Raw genomic sequence first — 7,207 nt, forward strand, 5'->3', positions numbered from 1 at the left:
GGGCGGATGCGGGACCCCATCGCTGCCCGTTCCAACTGAGGGAATGAGCGTCTACATGAAGGAGGATAACCGGGGGAGGAAAAGGACCGCTTCCGAGGATCCGGAAGCCGAAGCCTCCAAACGGGAGAAGAAGTCTCCCACAGAGGGTCCTGCCTTGGGGGGTGCTTTTGCCGCACAAAGTCCACGGGGGGATCAGCCCTCCAACGAGTCGTAAGTGATCCAAAATATTTTAATAGTAAAGGTATGCTATCTTTTTTCTGAGAAAATAACCACCGCATATATCTTGCAGTTCGGGCCTTAGCCCCTCTCAGCTGAGCTCGTCTTCGGGGGATCTTCTTCCAGAGATGATGGAAAGCGAAACGCCTCCCCCGGACTCCTCCGCTCAAGAAGCGGGCGACCCCGAAGTGTCGTCACGGAGGGCCTCTCTGGATCCGGTGAGGACAGAAGATAATCCCATAGACCCCCGAAGTCCCCAGCGTCCGGCTCCCGAAGAGAGCAGACAAAAGAGTCCGGCACCGTCTGGTATGCGGTCGGACGTTCCGAGGGAGTTGGTGGGGCGAGCGGCCATCTCAGAAGAACACCGTACGCTGATGGGTACGGTGATGGAGAGAATTTCGTCCGCCTCAAGCGGATTACATGAAGCCTTTATGAGTCTATTGACAGGCTTTGAGGTACGTGAGATAATATGTGATAGTACTGCACATGTTAGGTGTGCCCTGTGTAGATAGTACTGCACATGTTAGGTGTGCCCTGTGTAGATAGTAGCCCCTGAGACTCTGGTGGTCGTTGAGAACGGCGGCGAACAGAGGATCATATTCCCAGGTAATAACCAGACTGCCCCTATGTGCAGGTGGTGGAAGCTCCGGTGGCTAGCCGGGCTAGTGAGTTTGCCAAATTAAAATGACAACTGGATGCGGCAGACGCCGACATTGAGCTTGTTAACAAGAGGCTTGATGAGGCACATGGTAAGTGTTATTATCTGGTGAATGCCACATAGTAAGAGTAGCATGATGCTAGTATCTTTAATATGTTGTGACTGTAGATGGAGCTGCCACCGTGGAAACCATGCGGGCAGAACTTGCCCGAGCCAAGGAACAAACGAGGATTAGTAATGCGGCTGCTTTGAAGGCGGTCGAAGAGTTGAAACCCGAGAAGGCCGCACATTGCGAGAGCCAAGAGAAGATGGTTGTCGGTGTCAAAACCGGCGGATCTCGGGTAGGGGGTCCCGAACTGTGCGTCTAGGCCAGATGGTAACATGAGGCAAGGGACACGAAGTTTTACCCAGGTTCGGGCCCTCTTGATGGAGGTAAAACCCTATGTCCTGCTTGATTAATATTGATGATATGGGTGTTACAAGAGTAGATCTACCACAGGATCAGAGAGGCTAAACCCTAGAAGCTAGCCTATGGTATGATTTTATGTTGTGATTGTTGTCCTACGGACTAAAACCCTTCGGTTTATATAGACAACGGAGAGGGTTAGGGTTACACAAGGTCGGTTACAAAGGAGGAGATATCCATATACGTATTGCCTAGCTTGCCTTCCACGCCAAGTAGAGTCCCATCCGGACATGAGATGAAGTCTTCAATCTTGTATCTTCATAGTCTAACAGTCCGGCCAATGGAGATAATCCGGCTATCCGGAGACCCCCTAATCCAGGACTCCCACAGTAGCCCCTGAACCAGGCTTCAATGACGATGAGTCCGGCGCGCAGTTGTCTTCAGCATTGCAAGGCGGGTTCCTTCTCCGAATACATCACAGAAGAATTTGAATACGAGGATAGTGTCCAACCCTGCAAAATAAGTTCCACATTTCACCGTAGAGAGAATAATGTTTTCGCAGATCTAATCCGCTAGCTTGTTTTGGCAACATGACGTTACGCCATGGCCCGGTGATTATTCGAACCGTTTCTTTTAACCAGCCCCGCACATAACGCGAGGCAGTTTTTCGACACGTCTTGTCAAAGCAGAGATCGCGTTCCCTTATTACGGGATTCTCATCAATACGGGCGTGGGTAACCCAACCGCACCATTAATTACGGCGCTTGGGGGATAAGCGAGTTTTACCAGGCAAGTGGGGACGCTTAGTTTTGTCCGCGCATATAAAGGGAAAAGGATTCACCTTTCTATCCATGCCTTCTTCCTTCTCTGCTCATCCGCTTCCGCACACTCGAGCTCTAGCGCCCAAGTCCTCACTTCCATCTCAACATTCTCCAACCATGTCCGGAGCAGGAGGCAAGTGGATGGTATCCTCCGTCACGGAGGGAGACGTCAAGAAACTGAGGAGAGCCGGATACCTGCCCGACAACATCGCGCACCGGCTCCCAGATGAGGGGCAACTCATCCCCACCCCCAGGCCCCATGAGAGGGTCGTATTCCTCACCCATTTCTTCCACGGACTGGGATTCCCTCTCCATCCCTTTGTCTGGGGGCTCATGTTCTATTACGGCCTGGATTTCCATGATCTGGCCCCGAACTTCATCCTCAACATCTCGACATTCATCGTCGTGTGCGAGGCCTTTCTCCGTGTCAAGCCCCACTTCTGCCTATGGCTGAAGACCTTTAACATCAAGCTGAAGGTGGTGGGCGGCCGCCAAGCGGAGTGTGGAGGCGCCATGGTGGGAAAGATGCCCAACATAACATGGCTCGAGGGCTCCTTTGTTGAAACCATAAAGGGGTGGCAATCGGGGTGGTTCTACATCACCGAGCCGCGCGACCCCGCATGGGTAGCGGCCCCCGAGTTCCAATCTGGAACCCCCATGCGGCTCACCTCCTGGAAGGAGAAGGGCCTGTCCTGGGGTAATTCAAAAGAGCTGACTGGACTCCAGTCATGTATTCAAAACATGGTGGACAAGAAGCTCAAGCTCGTCAACATAGTCCAGGTTATGCTCGTCCGCCGGATACTCCCGTGCCAACAACGGGAGTTCACTTTGTGGGATTTCAATCCGGCGCAGCATCGAACTCTGAACAGGCTCTTCGACACGACTCATGAAGATGCCTGGAGGGTGCTGTTCAAGAGCGCCAAGTCCCTCCCCCATTACTGAGGATCGCGGATTCAGTGCGAAGCGCCAAGCCAGCGCGGTAAGTTGTTTTACCTTTCACAGGATACTTATTTTTATATAGATTGATTCTATGCAGGATCTGAACTCCCGTAATTTTGACAGGACTGGCAAAAGATGGCCGGACAGATCGACTATCCGGCTCCCTTGCCCAAAGGCCACGTAGATGCTCTTCTGATGAAGATGCTGACTCCAGCCCCTTATAAGGTGCCGGAGAAGACCAAGAAGGCCAAGGGAGCTCGAAAGAGTTCCCGACGCCAGGCGTCGTCGGACTCACCGTCTGATGACTCTGCGGCGCACTCTTCCCCCGAAGACGAGGAAGAGGAAGAAGAGGCTCCCCCACCGACTGGGGGAGACAAGAAAAGGAAGGCCGCCCCAACTGGGGAGGCCGGAGGGTCCAAGAAGGGAAGGACTCTCCTTCCGGACAGCTCCACCGCCGCCGACGAAAGTGAAGACGAGTGGTTGCCCAAGGCCAAGCCCCAGGGGAGATCGTAAGTATTCAGATACCAAAGTAACCCATAGGATTCCTTTGTCGCATTGCTTTCCCTAATCGCCGAACATAATTACGCAAGCCGCCACGAGCCAATATCGAGGTATCGTCGGACGGCTCCCTGGGTTCGTCGGACATGGATAGCGATCCAGTCCCGACTGCCACCTCCTCATCCTGCCAACGACGCCGAGGTGTTGTCCCAAGAGGCACCGGATCAAGGGGAGACAGTCCTGAAGGCGCCTCAAGGCGACCTTCCGGACCCCAGGAGCAGAGGGGACGGGCCCCCTGAGAGCTCCAAGTTCGGCCCTCAGCCGAACCCCGCGCTGGAACCTCCAGCGGTTTCGGGCTCGGGCAGGCTGTCTCCTTCTAAGAGGGGTGAGACGCCTGTGCCAGTGACCTCTGTCCATCTAGAGGCGTCGGACAATATGTTGGAAGCGCTTCGCAGCGCTTCCATCGAGGAGGAGCACCGCACTATCATGAGTGCGGTGATCCAGAAGGTTCAGTCCGCCAAGAGCGGATTGACTGAAGCCTGTACTGGCCTTCTAACAGGCTTCGAGGTAAGTGTTTTAAAATGTAGTAGAAATATTACCGCATAGACAGTAGCCCCTGATGCTTTGTTCGGTGTTCACAAAGAAAAGCCGAACAGAGGATCAAATAATATCATAGGAGTCTAATATAAATATGTCAATATGCATATGCAGGCTTCGCTTCTGGTGTCCGCCGCACTAACTACAGAGGTCACCGTACTGAAGGAGGCCCTCGAGGGATCCCAGAAAGAGCTCGGCCTTGCTAAGAGGCAGCTCGAGGAGAACAAGGGTAAGTAATACCCCGTCTATAGATGAGAAAAAAGACGCGATTGCTAAATGATAGGATCATTGTATGTTTGCCAGGGGCCACGACCGAGGTGGCGACCCTGAAGCAAGCGCTGTCCCAGGCCGAAGAGAAGGTGGCCCAGGAGCGCACCAAGCAAGAGAGGCACGAGGCTCGGGTGGGCGAGGTGCAGCAAGAGCTCCAGGCTCTCATGACGAAGCACGAGGCGTTGGAGCTTGACTTGAAGACGCGAGAGTCAGAGCTTGCCACGGCCCGTGAGAGCGCGAAGAGTGCCAAGGCCGAGGCCCAAAGGGCCCTTCAGGAGATCGACGCGATAAAGAAGATAGCGGCGGATAAGGCTTTCTATATGCAAAGCAAGCATGTACAAGCAAATTATCGATTACTTACCCGGATCCGGAGCTCTTCAGGAGCATTCGCAGATTTGCCCCGCAGTGTGTCCGATGCCGCACAATTTTACCAGGCCGAGGACGGTAGCTCGACGGAGAAGCTGCTCTGGTCTCAATATGCTAAGGCCGAACATCCGGTGCCGATGAGCTACCAGCTGAAGCAGATGGCCGAGCTACATAAGGCAGGCGATCAGGCCATGAAGGGCTTCATAGTCCGGTTGTGGCCTGGCGATGCCCTTCCGAACAGCTTCTTTGGCCTGGTGAGGCGGCTTGTGGATGCCTGCCCACGGCTGGAGGTCGTCAAGCGATCCGTCTGCATTGAAGGTGCACGCCGGGCCTTCGCCCGTGTAAAAACACAGTGGGTCAAGCTAGACGCCGTGAAGCTGATCAAGGAGGGGCCGCCGGAGGGCAAGGAGCACCGCCACCCCGAGATGTACTACGAGGGTGTTCTGCCGAGCGCCCGTCTTATCGCGGACGAGTGTTCGCAAAATGTAATATTTGAACGAGACTTGCTCGTTTTGTCCTGTATGTATGAAAACTTGTATCGTATTCGCTACGCAACGCTTGTGTGAATTTAAAATATTACCTTCTGTTTGGCTGTTTATCCAATTTGAGAGATGGCTAGTCCTCGGCTTCTGCCCCCATGCCAAAAGTGTTGGGGTGTTCGGGATAAACCTGAGCACTCTTGTTCCCATGTTTGGGTCCTTCGAGGGAGGTGCTCAGCACAACGAACAAGGCAACCAGACTAATAATGCTTTATCACTCTCACTTAGCCACAGAATTCTATAATTTTAAATTTCGGCGAAGCCCCTGGTATTCGGAAGGCCGAATTCGGGGCGTGATACACGCCTGTAAGCCGGACGGAGCCGACCCCTCGCCCTAAGCGGCATAAGTCTTTAGGGACTCGAAAAACCTCGCCGAACAGCGACCAGTCTCTCGCCTTATCATGACAGTCAGTTTTAGCTTTCTCTACTGAGGTGCTCGGCCCAGCAGAACTGGGGCACAATCGCAGTAGTTCTCCTAGCGCTACCTTAGCCGATAGAGCGGAACGTAAGGTACCAAATCATAGGAGCCGGGCAAACCCAACATTTGACCAAAGACATGATTCGGAGCTGATGCATATAATGCTATAAGTTCGGGGTGCCGCACTTGTGAAAGTGTTCGGACTTTTCACACCATATTGTGGGTACGTAAGCCCCTGGTGCATCGGCCATACCAGAGTGTACGGTTGCAAGGCGTCGTTAATGAACACACACACACACACACACACACACACACATATATATATATATAACAAAAATGCAATAATAGTCGTAATGTCATGCATTGTATATTGAAAAATTGCATTAAAGCAGAGTGATACAGATAGTGCAATAAGCAAAAGAGTAGGACTATGTCCCTTCCAAGGGCGAGCTGAGGATGATATGAAATCTGTAATCCACCTGGGAATTCCGTAGTTGTCTGCCTCCTTGGTTGCCATATCATGTGTTCGGCGGTGGAGCGACCGGACAGTGTTTCCAGAGATTAAAGTCCTGAAAGAAGAAGAAAAATAACCAAACGGGAAGCCCCTACTGTGGTTTAGGCCGTGTTTTGGGGTGTGCTGCAGTTGTGCCCCCCTCCCCACCTGTGCCTATGGTATTTTTAATGCGTAATTATGTACGCGCGACACGAATATCACCGTTGGGCTGGGGTTGGGGTGGCCGCCGTATTGCTACGCGAGCTCAGATCACGCCAGGCGGTCTGTTTGCCGATTGCCCCGAGCGCGCTTGAAGGTGTCCGGGCTTTGAAACGCCGAACTGGTAGATTGCCTTGAGAGGCTGCTCTGCGCTTCTACTGCAAGGGCCACGGTGTGCTCCTCTGTTCGAAGAGAGCGCTCTATGTTTCCATTGACTATAATAACTCCGTGAGGTCCTGGCATCTTGAGCTTGAGGTATGCATAATGTGGTACCACATTGAATCTAGCAAATGCGGTTCGTCCGAGTAGCGCATGATAACCACTGCGGAACGAGACTATGTCAAAGATTAACTCTTTGCTTCGGAAGTTATCCAGAGATCCGAAGACCACTTCCAGTGTAATTGAGCCTGTGCAGTGGGTCTCTATGCCTGGAATGACGCCCTTAAAATTCATTTTTGTGGGTTTGATCCTTGAGGGGTCTATACCCATTTTGCGCACTGTGTCCTGATAAAGCAGGTTCAGGCTGCTGCCGTCCATAAGGACTCGAGTGAGGTGAAATCCGTTGATGATTGGGTCTAGGACCAGTGTAGGGAATCCGCCATGACGGATACTAGTGGGGTGGTCCCTGCGATCGAAGGTGATCGGACAGGAGGACCAAGGGTTGAACTTTGGGGCGATTGGCTCCAACACATATACGTCCCTGAGCGCACACTTCCGCTCCCTCTTGGGGATGTGGGTTGCGTATATCATGTTCACCGTTTGCACTT

The sequence above is a fragment of the Triticum dicoccoides genome, chromosome 2A (assembly GCF_002162155.2).
Source record: "Triticum dicoccoides isolate Atlit2015 ecotype Zavitan chromosome 2A, WEW_v2.0, whole genome shotgun sequence".
In the NCBI taxonomy this organism is placed as follows: domain Eukaryota; kingdom Viridiplantae; phylum Streptophyta; class Magnoliopsida; order Poales; family Poaceae; genus Triticum; species Triticum dicoccoides.